The sequence below is a fragment of the Myxine glutinosa genome, chromosome 7 (genome assembly GCF_964187855.1).
Source record: "Myxine glutinosa chromosome 7, kmMyxGlut1.1, whole genome shotgun sequence".
Lineage (NCBI taxonomy): Eukaryota > Metazoa > Chordata > Myxini > Myxiniformes > Myxinidae > Myxine > Myxine glutinosa.
Genome location: NC_136267.1, coordinates 1977452 through 1997798, shown reverse-complemented (window position 1 = coordinate 1997798; position 20347 = coordinate 1977452). Strand labels below are relative to the sequence as shown.

The 20347-nt window shown below is 41.0% G+C and overlaps 1 long non-coding RNA gene across 1 annotated transcript; it reads right to left on the bottom strand.

The window, feature by feature from the left end:
- Nucleotides 1-759: 759 nt before the first annotated feature.
- On the bottom strand, nt 760-7012 carry LOC144892885 (uncharacterized). The gene is made up of 2 exons (XR_013624001.1): nt 6864-7012; nt 760-2534 (listed from the first exon to the last, which is right to left on the bottom strand). It is a non-coding gene; the product is annotated as an uncharacterized LOC144892885 (long non-coding RNA).
- Nucleotides 7013-20347: the final 13335 nt, after the last annotated feature.

Sequence of the window (20347 nt, the reverse complement as noted above, 5' to 3'; positions counted from 1 at the left end):
GTTCGTATCAAAGGCAGTTCGTATCAAACGAGCTCCCTCACGCAGTTCCTCAAGTCCCCAAGTCCGTGGTAATTGAGCTCTCTCCACGCAGTCCTTCACAATAAGCAGTCCGTGGCGCGTGCGCTTATATAATGCGCTCACAGATCAATGCGCGCTTCATCAAACCACGCCCGCCAGTGAGTTCACCTCAGCCCTGGTTGGTTGGCGTGGGCTCACCGGCTTCGCCCTTGACGGCGAGTTGACAGGGCCACGCCTCGTTCTTGTGTCCCGCCCCCTTTTTCCTCGGCCTGAGACCGCATGGTTAATGGCGTTTGGAGTGAGCGCTAAGGCGATGAAGGCTCAATGCAGCGAACGCTGCTAATCAAACCACGTGACAATTTGGGGAGAGACAAGCCCCGACTGTAGGGGCGCATTATGACGTAGCTTGGAGAGAGCGGCTGCAAAATGAACGGAAGGGCCTATTCTTATTTAATTGATGCAACGTAGATTCAACAATTGGGAACACGGCCTTATCTGACACATAATAAGGAAATAACTAAAGTTCCTATGGTGGCCTACGTGTTGCATATGGACTAACTAAGGGTGCAACCTTTAACCTTTTAAATGATGGAATATTTACAATAATTATTTACAAAGTGAGGGTTCTAAAAACCACAACAATATGAATAAATAAATTACCAACAATCCAACATGTGGCCTAGGCTGGTGTAGAATAATAAATTTAACTGCTTTTCTACTTCAGAAACTTCCAGAAACTCGTTATAGCAAAATCAATGTTTTATTCACTTTTGAGAGTTTTGCTGTATTTCACTAAATGTACGAATTAGATATTAATGACGTTGTTCTGTCGGTCGTGGCTGTAGCTCCTTCTGTAGGTCTTTTGTTGAACCTCGTTCAGTTGTTGACCAGTCTCCAGTTGGTTGATCAGGTCAACTGGTCTTCAGTTGTTCAGTCACTCTCCCAGTCCACTGCTTCTCCGTCACTCTCCCAGTTCTCTCTGCTCTGTCCACTCTGCTCTCCAATCGCAACTTTCTCTTGGTTTTAAAGCCCCAAACTCCTTTGATGTTGCGGAGCATGCAGGGTGTCTCTGGTTCCCTTATCCAAAACCTTATTTGGCTCTCTCTTGGCCAGATTTCTATGTTGAGCAACTGAGAGCACTTATTTCTGTTCAAGAGGTCAAATGCTCTGACCTGCTCAGGGAGAATTTGCAGCCTGTGTGCAGTGAACTGAACATAGGCTATTTTGATAAACAGATGGCGGTCCAAGAGCGTTACACATTTTGTCTGAAATTAACTCTCCCGACCACCTGTTAACTCTAGTTCTATGCTCTTTGCTCATTCGTAAAGTAAAACATATTCCACTTTACACACGATCACATTGAGATATATTCTAGCAATATTGTCAATATGAATATTTATTCCCTGACAGTCCCCGGTTTTTCTCTTTTATGTTTATATTAACCATTAATCTAAACATTACCACATTAAATATTCAAACCACTAATCTGGTAATTCAATTTCCTAAGGCATACACCGTCATTCTGGAAGAATTTTGATCACAATACATTTCCTTGTTCATTGACTCTTTCTATGTTGATAATTCAATTCAACTCATTTGCATAAAGATCACAAAACATTTCACCTTCACCAAAACGCAATAATTTCAGTTCATCATTAAAATAATAAAGCATCTGCAACATTTGGCAAAATATTTGCCTTTAATCAAATATTGACTTTGTTTGAAAAAAAGGGGCGGATCACTTGTGTTTGAAATTTCAGCATAAAACATTTTTCTCCTGTTGTCTTCATCACATCTTCACTATTTGCGTAGAATTTTTCTGCTGTTCTGATAGCTGGGCAGAGTCATAGACTGACCCTGCTCTCCATGCAGCATCCTTGCCACTCTTGCTGTGAGCCATAGTAGATTTGAACAAGGCCTCCATCCAGTTGTAGTCGACTTGCCTCCTCACTCATCGTGAGCATGGAGCAAGTGTTGATGTGATGTTGATTTGTCAACAAGATGTGGAGCAGGGATGCCGGATGCATCCGCAATGATGATGTTGGAACCATGGTACTCAGTTGTCCATGGTCCATACCAGGAGCACACAGCAGAATCGTGCACAGCTGTTGTGAAGGAAAAGGCGCAGACGTTCGCTTGCAGCTCCATGCTGGCTCCCCGGAAGTTGATGAAGTAATGACACACGTCACCGTATCCCGTAGACGTTGCAGGTAAAATGTCGTCGTCCTGCAATTGCTGATGTGATGAATGTTCGAGGTATTCGAACAAAAGTAAGTGATCGCCATTTTTCGTATGTTGCAGTGTGATCCAGACAAATGGTCACATAATTTTCCCTTGGTGAAGGTAAACATCCATCTTACAAAGGAGTATTTCTTCATCGTTCTTTGAGAAAGAGGGTGTATGCCAGGATTAACTTCATTTTTTCACAAATTGTCCTTTCAAACTTCTTCCCAGATGTCGTTAGCACTCCATTTGGGATGTGATCTGGTCTTCCCTTTACTCAGCCACATTTATATCTGCTCTCCACACAGATTGAATCAGATGGGGTACATTGTAACATGAAATCACTATATTTTATAACAACTTCACACGAATAATATTCAAATCAGACATGTGTTTTTCACTACTAAACTTAGAATAGCATCCACAATTGCTTTCAGGTTCATATAATTCAAAAATTAAACTCATGCAGGTATTGTAACCCAACTTCAAAGAAAATAAATGCATTAATAATGAGTATATATGATTGAAATCACAAACAGGAATATCTAATTCCCAACAAATCTTGCAAACAAGCAAACTATGCATAATGTATTATTAGCATAGTCCTCCCCGCTTTTTGTTTTTCTTTAACAGCGTAACTTGTGGTGATATGAGTTCATCGATCTTGTAAAACGGACATAGTTCACAACAAGTTGTTATGCCCTTATTTTAACTCTACTGTATTCATTTTCAACATTACTTGATTCAATCGTTGAATCTCAGTATTCATGTCGCCATAGAAGTCTTCCTCTTTTGTGGTTCCACATTCATTTCCTCATTTGTTGCTTTGTTTATTTCCTATTTTGTGGCTGCTTGCACTATCATAGTGTTGTTTGTTATCTTATTCAAACCCACCGTCACTAAGGTTTTCAAGCAAGCCACTACTAAAACTATTGCCAATATAACCACTAATCCAATAAACAAATATTGGAGTATCTCAGCTGCTACTCCTCGTATATGTTCATACCTATAACATAATTATATGTCAATGACATTCAACATTATATACCAAACTAACAAACTTCTTAAAATGAGACTAAAGAAAAATCCCTTAATATGTAACATCCCTTAATCCCTTAATATGTAACATAAATCTGATTATTTGCCTTATCCTGATGCCCCTATCTCCCGGGGTCCATATTTGTTTCTATTGTTATCAACTTCCTACGATCTGTGAATTCGTTCCAAAATACCACAACCATAGGTTTTAACAAAGCTCTACCATACTATTTCCAAGTTGAACTCAAAATACTAGTAAAACAATCAATTCAAAGAATTAACTTCAAAGGGTCAGCAAATTCATTCTATAACCAGATCTAATTCTCCCTTCCAATAGTTTGCCTTGACACATGTCATATTATAACACTTTAATAAACCTTCAGAAATGTTTCCCATCGCAACAACTTCCCTTTTACAAATAGCCATGTGTAAATTACTTATTGAACTACAATTTCCTATCAATTTATTTGGCCTAAATGGCCGCAAAAGTGGCTGCCAACATGCAGAACCTTTTTATCTACCAAGTAAGTGCTCGTCGACATAAGACCTCTACCAAAATGTTGTTTATGAAAACAAATCTGGGATTTCTAATTACATGGATGCACACTCTCAGGACATTTTTCAGGCTGCTGTTAACAATCCACTACAATAAATTAATTCCTTTACCCACAATCAAATAAGTAACACAAATTGAGGATATTATCCCTATCACATTCATTTATAGATTCATTTGGTTCTAATTCACCCTTTTCCCACTGCTATAAGGAAGAACAGTAGCTCTTATAAGTCTTTGTAATATCTCATTAAATTTACCCAGCATTGAAGAATTTATTTACTATCCATTTCCCTTCTGTTTACCAGTAACTTTGTTTAAACTCCATAACTTAATTTGATAAATCCCGTGTGTACAGCTACCACGTATTGAAACCCCTACTTTTGTAGAAAATATCCAAATAAGTGGTTGTATGCTCGCTTAAAAGTTGCTCCTCCATTTCTATGCAACTTAGTGAATACTACTAACACCAGTATGCCAATATAGGTGTGGCAGATTAACAAAATATGTTGCAGGTACACGTAACATCGTGTTCTGAGTGTAAAAACCCATAAAAAACAAAAAAAACATCTGAGTGTAAAAAAACATAACAGCGCGTTCACGTCTGCCCCTTGGTTTTAAGATTCAGGTTTTAAGATTCAGGTTTTAAGGTTTTAAGATTTTAAGAATTTAAGTTTTAAGATTCACAATGCATTTCGTTTTAAAACTCACAATAGTTCAATTCAACAAAATTGTCTTTACTATCTGCCCATATCATCTATGCCTAAGACACATCCATACATACAGCACAATTTATATGCTGATAAAGGTCAAGTTTATATATGTAAAAATCCATGAGCAGAGTATTCTGGGAAGTCAGTGTAAGACCTCTCCCAAATTTGGATAATTTTGTACTCCCTCATTTCCTTTTATGAAGCTCATATCCATAAATAGATGTTATTCTCATATAAATTCTATCAAAATGGAATCCCAAAATTACTCACAATTTTACTATTAATTAATGGCTGCTCATAACCTAGCACATCAAATCTGTATATTCCATCGCCCTTGACAAAAGAGATAATGTTCATAATCAAATTATATTCCTATTTTATTTTACAAATTTTCTGAATATTCTTGTAAGATTGACACTGGAAATTGACACTGGATTAACACTGGAAGAATTTTCTGGATATTCTTGTAAGATTGACACACAAAACAAAAAAAACTGACACACAAACATACACAAACCCAAGCATTATGTATATTTGTTTGCATTTGAACCATCATTAACAGATCAAGATGGGTGTCAATTTCATTTCAATTTTGTAAAATTTATCCTTTAATTTTAGAAACGCTAATACACAAATAGACAAAAGTTTATTTTTAGAAAACCCCTATAATGTCACATTGAAATTACCCTTTTTGGTCCCACAATAATTTATCCAAATTTTACAACACCTCTATTTACATGTCAGTCAACCACTGACCTATCAGCATGCAAAAGAATAGTCCAAAATTCCCACCTGATGATCATGTGACGCTCGTCACTTGGTTTCCAAAAAATTGTGCAAAGCAATGTTCCACACTTTGGTAATTGTTTTGTTGTAAAAAATTGTTTCGCCCAAAATACTCCCTAAAACGACATTTATAATTGGCAAATATGAGGCTTCCAGAATGAACTCTAATTCTGGATCTTTTAATTCATGTTCCAAAAAAAAATCCAATTTTGGCATTTAATCAATTAATTATTAATTCGCTAATAAGCAAAAGTAAAATTCATTCTTGCTCCGAAAATTTTTGAGACAAGAAGCATCAACAGTTATTCATGTTGGATGTTGGTCTGATGATTTACTCTGTTGAGGCCTGTCGTCATTTGGGATCTGCAGCAATGAAGGCCTAATCGTTATCTGAGGTACCAGTAAGCACTGGTACCCTTGATCTTGGTTCGTCCTATGAACTCGTCTTCCTATTTGAATATGGACAACATCGTTTCCAGTGTCCAATATTTCCACAATTAAAACATCGATGTCTGTCATTGGCTGGTTTGTCCACCTGTTCACTTGTATTTCTAGGCTGCATCTCTTGGTTTCTGGGTTGCCACTCCACTTTCTGGTTACCTCCTACTGCATTGTTGCCCAGAAAACCTATTGCGTTGATTCGTAGTCATCAGGGCTTGAGTCTGTAGTTGCATCAATTTCTCGGCATTTACAGCACTATTCCTGGCTTGAATCCGCTGATGATGCAAGGCGTAATTCAATATTTCTTGCATTGGCTTGCCTTCCCAAGCAATACATTGTCTTTCCACTTCACTCTTCAATTTGGGCAACAGACCATTAATAAAAAGGGGTTTTAAGGCATTGTCAATTTGTGCCCGGTCTATTCCTGAATATAGTCGGAAAACATCTCGCAATCTATCCAAATAATCGCTAGCATCTTCGCCTGTTTTCTGCTTGCATGTAACCACTTTGTTCCAATCCGTCACTGGTGGCAATTTTTGTATGGCCTCTATCAATGTATTGATCTGTGCCGTTCTAGCCTCCGTGGGCATGTCTACCTGTCCATCTTCCATATTTACCCAGTTGGCCTCACGCATTAAGTTCCTCAAAGTGGTGGTATTAGGAATTAACCACTTCAAAAGTATTTCCATATCTCTTGCAGTGGGCAACTGAGTTTCCACCATTAACCGCAGTTCTTCCGCAAATTGAAGTGGATCTGTTTTGATTGATGGCATACTACTCTGCAATGCCTTCAATTGATGTACCTGCCATGGTCTATACATCAGATCTGGTTGTTGCTGATTTGCCCCTGGAAATTGCTGCTGAGGAAAATTCATAACACCACATTGCTCAAACCCTCCTTGTGAGAGAGTCAACTTTTGATCATTCATTAGCCAATCACATTGATCGTTAGATTGATTGGCATTTATCACACGACCCTTACTCCTTGTATGGTGAAATGGAGAGCATGATAAAGGTATAGCAGCTGGTTGCATCGTTTGCCCACTTTGAGTCGGTTCCTGTGCCCCAATTGCACCCTCTTGGGTAGTTACCTCAAATGGGTCACTTCTTTCACCTGTCCTCTGTTGACTAGAACCAATCGCTGCACTCTGTTCTGGTCTTTCGGCAGGTACTACCTGTGGCTTTTCCCACACCCCAATCTCACTGATCAGTGTTGCAGATGAGTCTGGATCAGTAAGTCCTGTTGAGGGGGGGGGGGGTCAAACAAAAATAACCACATATAATATAACAAATAACTACTAGACTCACCACCTCGTTCATCGTCCAAGGTTGTCTGCACATTGATGTTTCGCAAATGTCTCAAAGCTTCTTTCTTGAGACCGCAATTTTTATCAATCAAACAATCAATATATTCAATTCAATTTATTCAGTTAAATTTATTCAGTTAAATTTATTCAATTAAATTTATTCAGTTCAATTCAATTATTCAATTTCAATTAATTTATCAATATTCATCAATAAATCAAATTAATCATTTTGGATGACTCCTTGCATAAGCCCTTTCCCCAATGATGTCAGGACAGGTCCATCTAATGACTAAGATCGAAGCTCATCGGTCGTCACCTCTGGTTCATACCTCATGTCAATTGACGAATCACTGTTCTGTCCTAGGGTCATATCTGACCTATTTTTCCATTTTGCCTGGTCTCCACAAATTTCCTTTGCAACCACTAAAGGCAACTCATCCTTCATTCGTGAGATCGCCAAAATGGATGGCAGATATTAAAGTTCTTTGGGAAAAATATCTCATCATTTTTCTTTTAATAGTACCCAAATCTCTTGGCAATATAATTTTCGCAAAAGTCCTGAAATGGGACTGTCAAATTCCTTCAATCATGCTAAATTTTGAAACTCCATCGCTTGTAATACCCAATTTATCCCATAGGGCTTGAAAGTTCTTTTCCAAGTTCGTGCAATCATTCTGCATTGGAACCCTATGATATCATTCATAATAATCATCATGATTTTATAACCATGGTCATATCATAATCATCTATTTGAAAAACAAACATTTCCTTTATCACCACAGCTATGTGGTATAATCAACAATAAAATAAACTGTACATAGCAAAAGGCTACCTCCTGACCACTTAGTATACCTATTGACAATAAGTCATAACAATATCGACTAATCATTAAACAATTGAAAGAAAAATCGCTTCTACTGCTCCAGCCGCAGCATTCGTCACTTTGTCTGCTCATCCGCATGACCAAAACGAAATAAAGGGAGCTCAACCATTACACGGCGCTTTTAATGGCGCATGCCATAGGAACTCAACGCAATTTCGACTCGGCCAGAAAAACGAGCAAATTTTGCAGGATGTTAACTGGAATTTGTCGTGAAAATATATACAAAATACACAAAAATATATACCCACAAAAATAAACAACAAACCCAAACAAACCCAAGGTCGACCATATTTAATTCAATTATGCAATTTCAATCAATTTATCAATATTAATCAATAAAATTCTAATAATAATACATAATAAAATAATATAAATGATAATATCAAAAGTCACATTTATCAGTCTGATAACTCTATACCTAAGCCTTTTCCCAATGTTGCCAAAACAGTTCCGTCCGCTGGCGGAGGTATTTGATCATGGACGTCACTTTCGACCCATACCTTCCGTCAATTGACAAATAACCGTTCTGCCTCTGGATCATATCTGACATATCTTTCAATCCTGTCTGGTCACAAATGCAAGTTTAACAACCACTGAAGGCAATTCAACCCTTCATTTGTGAGACAATCAACCAAATTGATCACACAGATATGAACCAGTTCATTGGGTACCCAAAGTGCTTGATAATTAAAATGTTGTAAGATTCCTGAAATGCCGTACCAATGAATGGCAATTAATTCATAATATTGACCAATGTAATCCAATCACACTGAAAGTGCAACCTTCCAACAAACTTTGTAACTTGTAATACATCATTAATCCTGCAGGGCTGTAAAGCTATCCTTAAAGTCCATGCAATCGATTTACATCAAAACCCAGTGATGACATGCCTGACAATCATAGCAATTTTCATGATTGTAAAACCATTTTCATTGTAAATCATTGTAATTATAAATGAAAATTTACCATTATTGTAAATTGGCAATTATAAATTATAATTGTAAATTGTAATGCATTAACATAATCAGAGTCATACCATAATCAGTCATTTCAACAAACTTTGAGAATGAACAAGACCACTGATCATTAATGATGAAGGGTGGGGAAGGGAGGAGGAGAAGTGGCAGAATGCCAAGGGAGGGATGAGGCTGGGGGGGTGGGGCGGGGCTCCCTTAGGGGTATTAATACTATGCGAAATACGACACATTGTATTTTTCTAAAAATACCTGTGTATTATTGGCTGCACTTATTCTCCCTTACAAGGCTGTGAGAGATTTCATGGTGGATACTATTGTCCCTCTCAAACTTCTGTGCAAGCCATACACTCATCTGTGTATTATCTAACGATGTAAACTGTGTCGTACCATTTCACAAATTATTTTAGCAGTATTGGGCCATGGTTTGAGGAGGGGGGGGGGAAGAGGGGTGCAAAAACACATACCCACACACACAAAAACACAGCAAGACCACATAATGAGGTGATATGCTAAATCAATATGGGATCCAATGGGATATGGGATCCACAATCCCATCCAATCCCATACAATCAACAATCCTATTCAACAACACACTTCTATACATGCCTCACAATCTGTAATATAACCTGACTTGGTGGGGACGATGATGGCAGGATGGGGTTTAGGATTGGGGTAGAGGGGACAGGAAATGGAAGGGGGGGGGGGGGAGGGAAAGGACGTGATGTTAGTTCACCACTTGAAAGGGTCACCAAATCCATTTACCTGTAAATTCACCCATATATATACAGATCTAAGTTTTGTTTCATCAAACAGGTACAATTTTGTGTTTGGGTCCAGTTAATTGCCTTGCCACATGGCATAGTATCTTATTTCAATAAATTCCTGTATGACCTACCCAATACTCATCTGTAACTTACATATGTAATTACAATTGTCTCCCAAATGTGTTTGGCTGGGGGGTGTAGGGCAGGAGAAGGTGAAAGAGGTTACATTTTTAAAAAATCGTTTCTGATCCCATATGTAAGAAGTGGACAGGGACCAAGACGCAACACCAAGCGTTGCCATGGGCAACCTGCCTGCACGCATTTTACAACGTGCCCGGCTGGAAGTGGAAAAGAATGCCTATTCTTAGACCGTCCATCGACTCGTGCAGACTAGCACGTGTCGGATTAACTTTTATGACAATGCTAAACTCACTTTTGTAGCACTGGGAATTCATGTTTGAAAATCGAATCCAGCCGATTTTCCCTTAGCACTGTATACTGTATAAAATGCAGTTTTTTTACAAAAATCGCTAGTTATTTAAAAATCCTCAGATAATCGTTTAAAAAATCGCTGTTCAACGTGTGCGAGAGCATATCGACTCGTCCCTCGTGACCACATCAAAGAAGAGGCTCACCACAGGAAAAAATATTATATAAGTCTCAACCGTAGGAACCCAACAATATTTGAATCATCATACAAAAGGAACGGGCAGATATGTGACGCAGACCATTAAACTGGAATCACGTATGAAATCAAATGAATACACAAAAAGCATATTCATACACAAAATATTTTCATGACTGGACGAATGCAGCACCCTTTTCGCTAACGTCCCGGGATTCGTTAGTGGCTCTTTGCAGTCGTAGAATGTACCGAAAAAAAAATTCAAATTACAGAAAAAAACCAAAAAACAATTTTTTTTTATATTATTTAAATTTAATCGTCATGACTTCTGAAATCTTTTCACACCTTTAAGACCCCGAAGGGACCAAGCGGTTCTCCCTCGAGGAGGTGTGCCTCGTGGCTTTTTCCACCTTCCACATATCAACAAAAATACACAAAACTCAAACACTGAACAATTTTGCGCAGATTAACATCAGACTACACAGATAACAAACAAAAGCTTACCTTGTTCTGTGGAGTTGACTCCCTTACGGACCACCAATTTGTAGAATAATAAATTTAACTGATTTTCGACTTCAGAAACTTCCAGAAACTCGTTATAGCAAAATCAATGTTTTATTCACTTTTGAGAGTTTTGCTGTATTTCACTAAATGTACGAATTAGATATTAATGACGTTGTTCTGTCGGTCGTGGCTGTAGCTCCTTCTGTAGGTCTTTTTTGAACCTCGTTCAGTTGTTGACCAGTCTCCAGTTGGTTGATCAGGTCAACTGGTCTTCAGTTGTTCAGTCACTCTCCCAGTCCACTGCTTCTCCGTCACTCTCCCAGTTCTCTCTGCTCTGTCCACTCTGCTCTCCAATCGCAACTTTCTCTTGGTTTTAAAGCCCCAAACTCCTTTGATGTTGCGGAGCATGCAGGGTGTCTCTGGTTCCCTTATCCAAAACCTTATTTGGCTCTCTCTTGGCCAGATTTCTATGTTGAGCGACTGAGAGCACTTATTTCTGTTCAAGAGGTCAAATGCTCTGACCTGCTCAGGGAGAATTTGCAGCCTGTGTGCAGTGAACTGAACATAGGCTATTTTGATAAACAGATGGCGGTCCAAGAGCGTTACACATTTTGTCTGAAATTAACTCTCCCGACCACCTGTTAACTCTAGTTCTATGCTCTTTGCTCATTCGTAAAGTAAAACATATTCCACTTTACACACGATCACATTGAGATATATTCTAGCAATATTGTCAATATGAATATTTATTCCCTGACACTGGGATGGTACCATTCCTCTTGGATTTGTGCTGCAGCTTCAAAGTTGCTAAAACAAGCCTGTGATCTGTATTGAGGAAATGACCACTCTGGTAGACCCCGCAGTTCCAGAGGAACCTCCAGCGACCATCAACGAGAACATGGTCGATCTCCTTTGCCACACCACCAACATCGGAATAGCAAGTCCAGCGATGAGGCTGTGGGTGCTAAAACCATGAACCAGCTATCCCAAGTCCACAGCATCTCAAAAGGTCAAGGTACTTGGTGCTGTTCTGATTCCTGGTTCCATACACATGTGAACCAACACACGTCTCATAGGTATCCTTACCAGTGCCAGTCGATGCATTGATATCCCCCAAGACTGGAAGAGTACCTCGCCTGTGGCACCGATCAACCACCGCCTCGAGTGTGGCATGGAATATCTCCTTCACAGTGAGATCACTTGTCTCAGTCGAAGCATATATAGAGACCAGGGAAACGACCTCCAGAGAGTGACGAATCCTCAGTCTCATAATACACTCGTTGACCGGTGTTACCTCAACTGCCAAAGGAGCCAGTTTGTTGGACACAGCTACAACAACCCCCTGGTAATGGTAACCATTAGAGCAACCAGTCGAGTTGTAAGTGTAGCCTCCGACCATTATCTCAACACTATCCGGTCTCCAAAATTCAGAAAGTGCTGCAATACTGATGCCGTGGTGCTGTAGCCCAGATGACAGTGGAGACAGGTGATCATCCTTTCCAAGAGTGAGGACATTCCAGGCACCCACCCAAAGGAACCACCTCAGATTAACCCGAGGAGACTGCCATCTAGTGGAGGACACCTCAGCACCACCCTGACACAAACCCCCACAATCCGGCCCAGCAAGGTTACCCTGTGGTTTCTCCCCTATCATCAGAGACTGTGGGTCCTGAAGGCTTTGGTCCAATCCCATCATCCAGTGAGCTGCCCTGTGAACAGTTTCTTCTGGGTTTCATCGGGTTCTTCATGTTAGTATTTGTTGCGGAATGAAGTGTTTTATGGTGGTCAGAGTGCCAATCCTGCCACCAACCTCCAGGAAATAGCTAAGCCAACTACAGGAGGACGTCCACGGACACAGTTGGGAACCAGATATGGATGGATGGTTGTTGGCTCACTTGTATCTCTGCCACCCTTTTTCAGGTTTTGTTTTAAATCCTGCTGGGTATCCATATTGATACACCCTCTTCACCTGGAGACCCGGTGGAGGAGTCAGTTTAGTCGTCAAACAACTCGACCATGGAATAGGTCGTACATACAGGTTTACATGGTACCTGCAGCAACCACATGGTTTACATGGTACCACAGATCTGACCTGACCACGTGCAGAGGTAGATACTGTATGTCATAGCTGGTAAAAGCTTTTAGTAGAGAGGTCATAGCTGGTACAAGATTTGTTAGAGATGTCATAGTTGGTAAAATATTGTTACGTTTGTCGGGGGTAGACAATGATTACCTGAGAACCAGGTAGAGTGTATAGATTAGCATGCTCCGATTGTCGTGAAGAAGAACCACCATGTAATAAGTAGGGAAATCGTTTTTGGGGAGCGCGTTGGGGAGCACGGAGACTTTGGAAGTGAGCCGGGGATAGAGGGGTATGAGAAAAGAGTTGGAACTTCCCCCGTCCCGAGCATTAGTGGATGCCTTCGCCCTACACCCACCTATCACCTCCTAGTCCTCGTGGGCACTCATCCCCATGACATTAGATGAGCAGCCATTACTAGACAAGAAGCCCTCAATGCATCTCAGAACCCCAACCATCCCCTGCACAATAAGCCAAGAGAAGATCTACTCTGCCCAAAGATTGAAGAGAAGTGACCGTGGTAAATTTCCCTCAGTTGGCCGGAGGCAGAATATTTTTGACTTGGCCTGTGTGGAAGGGCCAGGGGAGGGCAAGATGCAAGTATTTGAAAGTTGCAAGGTAACACGCAGCGCAGGCAGGTACGCCGGCAACCCTGCAATAACCTTATTGTGGCAAAGTTGACCGCAAAAGAGGAAGAACCCCAAAAAGGACAACTCTTTCATGTAGAACGACGGCTTTCTACCAGCTATGACTGGTAGATTAAAGATACAATCATCAGGCAGCTTATTACATGGCAGCTCATGGAGTTTCTCCATTTCACTTGGCAGCTTATCCGATATCAAGCAGCACATTTCAGGAGGCGTACACAAGGCTAAACTGAGGGCAACCACAAAAAGCCAAGGGATCAAAGCATTCTTCAGTTACTTCAAAAGCACAAATGTGAGGATAACAAACATTAAAGAAAACTTGGTAATTATTTTCTTTGACATAAATGTGACCCGACTCTCATTTCCTCATGAAACGCGAGATGAACTACCGGCATTTTCTCCAACTTTGAATGCAAGTTTCCTCTTGGACTTTTTTTGTTGTCGTTTCCAAAAGGAAATTTGTCAAAATTTGTCAATGAGATAATCTGTATTTTGTCGAAAAGGCAAAAAAAAGTACTTCAAGCGATAATTATTTTTAGTTTAAAAGTTTCCCCAAAAAAAGGTTTGAATATACTTAAACAAAGCAATGTCGTTTGTGACATTTCGATGTGCCAATAAAAGATTTTTATTTTGAAAAAAATCCCCAAAAAGACAGCATTTTGAATTTTGAAACAACAAACAATTCATCAAGATCTTTTTTTTTAAAACGAGGTTTTACAATAAAGCAGATTTTGTTCAGACAAACCTTTTGTCAAGTGAGGAAAACAGAAAATGAAGAAGATTATTTCAGGAAACACTCTTTTTTAAATACATTTTGTGTTTAATGTAAAGTAGAAGCATTGAGAATGTATATCCAGGGTGTTTCAAAAAGATTGACACAACTTCGACTTTCTGCTATTTCTTTGTTTTTAGACCTATACCGTTTTCCCTTTTCAGCGTTTGGTGGGGTTATCGTGGTATTTGTTCGCTGGGATTTCTAGCTCCGTAGCTCAACTTTGCCATTGACCGTGGAGCAGAAGACAAAAGTGGTGGGTCTGTGGTATGAGACTAAATCAACAACCACAACAACATTTTCTGGGGGGCAGAACCACCTGAGGAGATCACTGCGAGGTACCTGAAAGGGCCCAAGGTCACATACTTCTGCACTTTCAATGCCAGATGGTGAATGCTAGGGCCTTAATGGTTTGAGAATGACAACAGCAGGACGGTGACGATCAACGGTGAGCGCTACTGGGCCATGCTCCAGAAGTCCCATAATGATAGAGCCCAAAAGGTCACCCCAAACCAGCTCAGCATGACCTGGTTTATGCAGGATGGTGCACCCCCACATACAGCTGGTGACACCATCACTTTCCTGCAGCAGCTCTTCAGAAACCGCCTCGTTGCCCTGGGTACCGCTCATGACTGGGCATCCCATAGCCCAGACGTGAACCCTCTGGACTACTCGGTTCTGGGGGGCTGCCAGAGGTCTGTCTACGTCAACCACCCTGCCACACTGGATGATCTGAAGCAGGAGGTCTCAGACTACCTCTAGGCAGTGCCACATGAGACCTACAGGAAAGTTGGACAGAACTTTGGAGTCAGGATCAATGCCTGTCTGAACCGATGTGGGGCACACACAGAGACGTCAATTACAAGGATTTTGCATAAATGCCAATTTCAGACCTTGGGCTCTCACTAACTCCATCAGTGACTTCACTGAAATAGCAATCAGTGACAGAGAATACCAGGTCATAAGCTTTAAAGAAATGTTTGGTTCACATTCCCGAGGTTTCTGTTTCTTTGTAAATAAACGTTTAAAGTTGTATCACTCTTTTTGAAACAGCCTGTACTTTTGTATTTTTCTAATATGATAAATTATTGGGCAAAATAAAGGAAATTTATATTTTCAATTTCATAAACTAGAACGGCACTCGGAAGAGCACATACCTCCACGAGGCTGAACACTTTGTTTTGTATCCCAATGAAAGGCCGGATCTGGATTCGGACCTGAACCAAAATCGAATCACCTTGTTCTTGTCACTTAAACTCGTCCACCAAGTTTAGTCAAAACTCGCCCATAACGTTTTTAAATATCACGTTATATATCACTTTTCGCCTGATCTGTCAATGGTGAAGAATCACTTTATAATTAAATAATTCTTATATCCGAATCCAAATCCGGATCTTCACCAAAATCGAATCGATTCGTCCTCGTCACATACACTACATCTCTGCCAAATTTCGTCCGAATGCGTCCACAGCTTTGGGATATCATGTTCATAGACAGACAGACAAACAAAGACAGACAGGGGTGAAAACATAACCTCCATCCAACTTTGGTGGTGGAGGTAAACAAGATCACATCATTTATGTAAAAGTTTATAATAACAATTTCTGAAAGTATTTGAAAACCAAAAATCATATAAACAGAACTAATCGATTCAAAACATCATCGTACGTTCTTATTGGTGACGGTACAATCAGAAGTGAAATCAGCTGAACAATAACAAAGATATTAATGTTTGAATTGACAAAAAAAGATTCGGAATTATTGTCACGTCGTCCTCACGTTTTGGTAAGAAGTGGAAATTCGTGCAAACTGCATCAATGAGGACATTCATGGATTTTGTGCATGGAAGATGAATGATTAGAACACCGAAGGTTCAACATGGAGAATGAAAGGCCAACTGGATTGCTACAGTTAGTCACATGGTATACACGTGTGGGGATGCACTTCAGGTGTTTCCTGCATCACCTGCAGCTTGCTGGTCTCCACCTGGATTTACAACCACACGTCATGACTAATACATACAAGCATCTGGAATTGGGGGTAACCTCCTCCATGCAACTTCTCCTTTACAGACCTGTCTACTCTTTACTCCAGGTGGATGTGGGTAGGTCATGTGATCTCTATCGTGTGTTGGTCTGTACGAAGCCACATCTTCTCGGCCCCCCGAGCTCTCCTGCCCCCTTCTCGGCCCCCCGAGCTCTCCTGCCCCCTTCTCGGCCTCCCTGAGCTCTCCTGCCCCCTTCTCGGTTCCCCCGAGCTCACCTGCCCCCTTCTCGGCCCCCCGAGCTCTCCTGCCCCCTTCTCGGCCCCCCGAGCTCTCCTGCCCCTTTCTCGGCCCCTGAGCTCTCCTGTTCCCTTCTTGGCCCCCCAAGCTCTCTTGCCCCCTTCTCGGCCCTCCGAGCTCTCCTGTCCCCTTCTCGGCCCCTGAGCTCTCCTGCCCCCTCTTGGCCCCGCGGCCCCCAAGCTCTCTTGCCCCCTTCTCGGCCCTCCGAGCTTTCCTGCCCCCTTCTCGGCCCCTGAGCTCTCCTGCCCCCTTCTTGGCCCCCCAAGCTCTCTTGCCCCCTTCTCGGCACCCCGAGCTCTCCTGCCCCCGATCTTTCATATTGCGAATGCATTCAGCTAACCTATCGGCAACATTATTTGACACACTGAATACCATCATTGATTTGCGAAAAGCATCAGGATATGTGAAATCAATCACTACCAAATTGATTAATCAAAAAAATTTTCACATCTCTATTGCGGAAGTTTCATTGATCATCAATACTATTCAAGTAGTTTCGGATCGCACTCAGCTCATAGCCCTCGCCATTTTTCAGGCCTTGCTCCAACTCTGTCACAACCTGACTCCATGCAAGCTGTTTGGCAGACAATTTCGGAACCATGTCCGTGGAGCGAGACTCATACTTATACAAATACTTAATCATGCACTCATTGTGGTAATATAGATCTCCTCCAAGTACAGAATGCGGATCTTGAAGGTCACAAGTTCGGTTGTGCACAGCATCTTGAAAGAAGTTAGTTGCAGCAAGAAAAGATGAAGCACGGTTGGATTCACAAATGCGATATTTGGTGTACAGATGTTTGCATGATTTATCAGTTATCACAGATAATACAGTTCACGTCTCGCAATGCTGTTGCTGTTGTATCTGCATTAGGCGGGTGGCGGACAGCCTGGCAACGAGTGCTTCCGTCACGTGTTTTGTTCTGCTGGGAAAAAGATGAGTTTTGGCCTTGATCTAGATTATTTTTAGTTATTCTTTCTAGAACACATTTCATAGTGTACGTTTTATAACATTCATTAGTGACATGATAAAAAAAGCGATCTCCTTCAACGAGCTTCAGTCTTTTGGAAACACTGTCATTGTGTATGTCGCTGGCTTCTCGTATCCTTTTACAGCCATTGCTTGTGCTTGCAACTTTATCATCTCTTGCTTCCTGACGGATGATACATTTCGTCACATCAAAAGAAATGTCTTGGGATGACTGTAAGAGTGTTACAGACGCCATCATTGAAAACAGATTTTTGGTATTAAGGCACGAGATCAGTCTACGGCTCCGCATAGAGTCTTCACAACCCTGAAAAAGAAACAGCATACTGTTACTCCATCTCATAAGTGCAGTTAAACATAGGGGGGTGGGGGGCGCTTGTTTACATGACTCTTTTACAGTCACCTTCAATGTTCTTGTATTTTTCTATTTTTGCAGCCATTTTGATGGGTATCATGGAATTATGCTAATTAGGACTGCTCCAAAAATTATAATAATGGTGCCAATCAATTCCGTGAGGTCTAAAACCTATACATAGGCACACAGATCAACTTTATATGGCATTTACTTTAGGAGATATGGTCATTTGACAAAATGCCTTAGAAGCGGCTATTTAGGGGTCGGGTTGACATTGGGTTACGGTGGGCCCCATGGGCATCATATAGGGCCCTGATGTATCAATATGAAAATTGGATTGCTCAGAGCACTTAATGAGGAAACTTTTGGCCAAATTTGATAGCTCTACTTACAATATTGGGTGAATGAGAAACCATCAATTTTGGGCTACTTTTAAACTGAAAGCGATTTTTGGCTAAATTTAATTATACTAAATATTGTGTCCGCACCCATCATTGTGTCCGCACCCCTCATTGTGTCCGCACATATCGATGTTAAACTCGCAACAAAAACCTTCTGAATTAAATGAAACAAACGGGAACAATAAATTTAATTATACCATATATTACTAAATTTAAGTAATATATGGCCATTTTGTACCACAAACCAAGGTGTAGGGCGATGAATCATGCTAAAAGGTTGTTAGCAATACCCAAGCAATAGAAACTAGAACGGGCACTCGGTAGAGCGCATACCTTCGCCGCAGCTACTGTTCTGTACTTGGCATGGGAGTGTAGGGAACAGAACAGTGAACAGTTTGGTGCTGATTTCATGCAAATCGGATAAGAATTGACCGAGTTATGACAAAAAACGCACATTTTGCAAGGGCGTGACCCCCCTGACCTTTGGCCCCCAACCGCTAACAAGGGTTATGACGTCAGAGTGTCATGTCGCATATCACAAGATTGGGCATTGAATTCTGAACATTTTGGCATTAGTTTCATACAAATTGGACACAAATTGACCGCGCTATGGTAAAAAGACGATTTTGACCTTTTCATGACCTTGACCTTGACCTTTGACCCGATCGATTCCAAAATCTAATCAAATGGTTCCCGGATAATAACCTATCATCCCACCAAATTTCATGCGAATCGGTTGAATACTTTTTGAGTTATGCGAATAACATACACACACACACACACAGACATACAAATAAATACACAGCGATCAAAACATAACCTTCCGCTTTTGCGAAGGTAATAAATCAAAATGAATAATTTATGGATGCTTAATAATGATCTATTCCATGAAACCCCATTACCATCATTTCAGCCCCTAGGCGACGAAACAAAAATCCCAAATAGGCTCTGCAGCAAAAACGTACTTGACCTGCAGGTGTTATCCAAACTTGTTCTAAATGTCTTGGCATATAGAACAAGAAAATTGAACGTTATGCTCTAAAAGAGTCATGTACACAAACTCCCCCCAGCTCCTATTCTAATAAGGAGCTGAACTTGTTTGAACAGAAAACAGCAGTGGAAGTACAATATAAATTTTGCCACCCCTGCGAGATAGATAAAAGGTGTGTGGGGGGGGGGGGGGGGGGGGGAATGAGGCTTGTGCAAGGGTAGGCCCATACGGAAATAAAAACTAAGGGGGGGGGGGGTGGAATTGCAAGTATGGAAAGAAAATTACATCTGTGTTAAAGCACTCATTGTGTCCGCACCCATCATTGTGTCCGCACCCATCATTGTGTCCGCACCCATCATTGTGTCCGCACCCATCATTGTGTCCGCACCCCTCATTGTGTCCGCACCCCATTGTGTCTGCACCCATCATTGTGTCCGCACCCATCATTGTGTCCGCACCCCTCATTGTGTCCGCACCCCTCATTGTGTCCGCACATATCGATGTTAAACTCGCAACAAAAACCTTCTGAATTAAATGAAACAAACGGGAACAACAGCTCTGTCTAGCACATCAACAAGGCAGTTCCTGTCCGCAGGTTGATTTGTACAACCAAATGATTTCCCGACGTCGGACGAGGGACGTGATGGGATCAGGGAAGAGAAGACACAACGAGGGATGTTACTCATGAGCATGACAGACATTATAATATTGAGATATCCTGACAGACGCTTCTATTCACCTGTCTTTGGAGATTTTGCTCTCGTACAAGGAGCTTGTCTCTCACTCTCTCTCTGTTTGTGTGTCTGTCTCTGTCTCGCTGAAGTTCGTAAGCAATACAAAGTCCCCGCCCTTTGAAGGGGCGTGACATGTTCAATTTTCCCCTTTATTCTTTCTTCGTTTAGTTTTATAACATATAATAAAACCCAGAAGATTAAACGAAGATTTTGCGATAACATTAAATATATCATTTTCTATTCTGTAATTCAAACCACGGAGG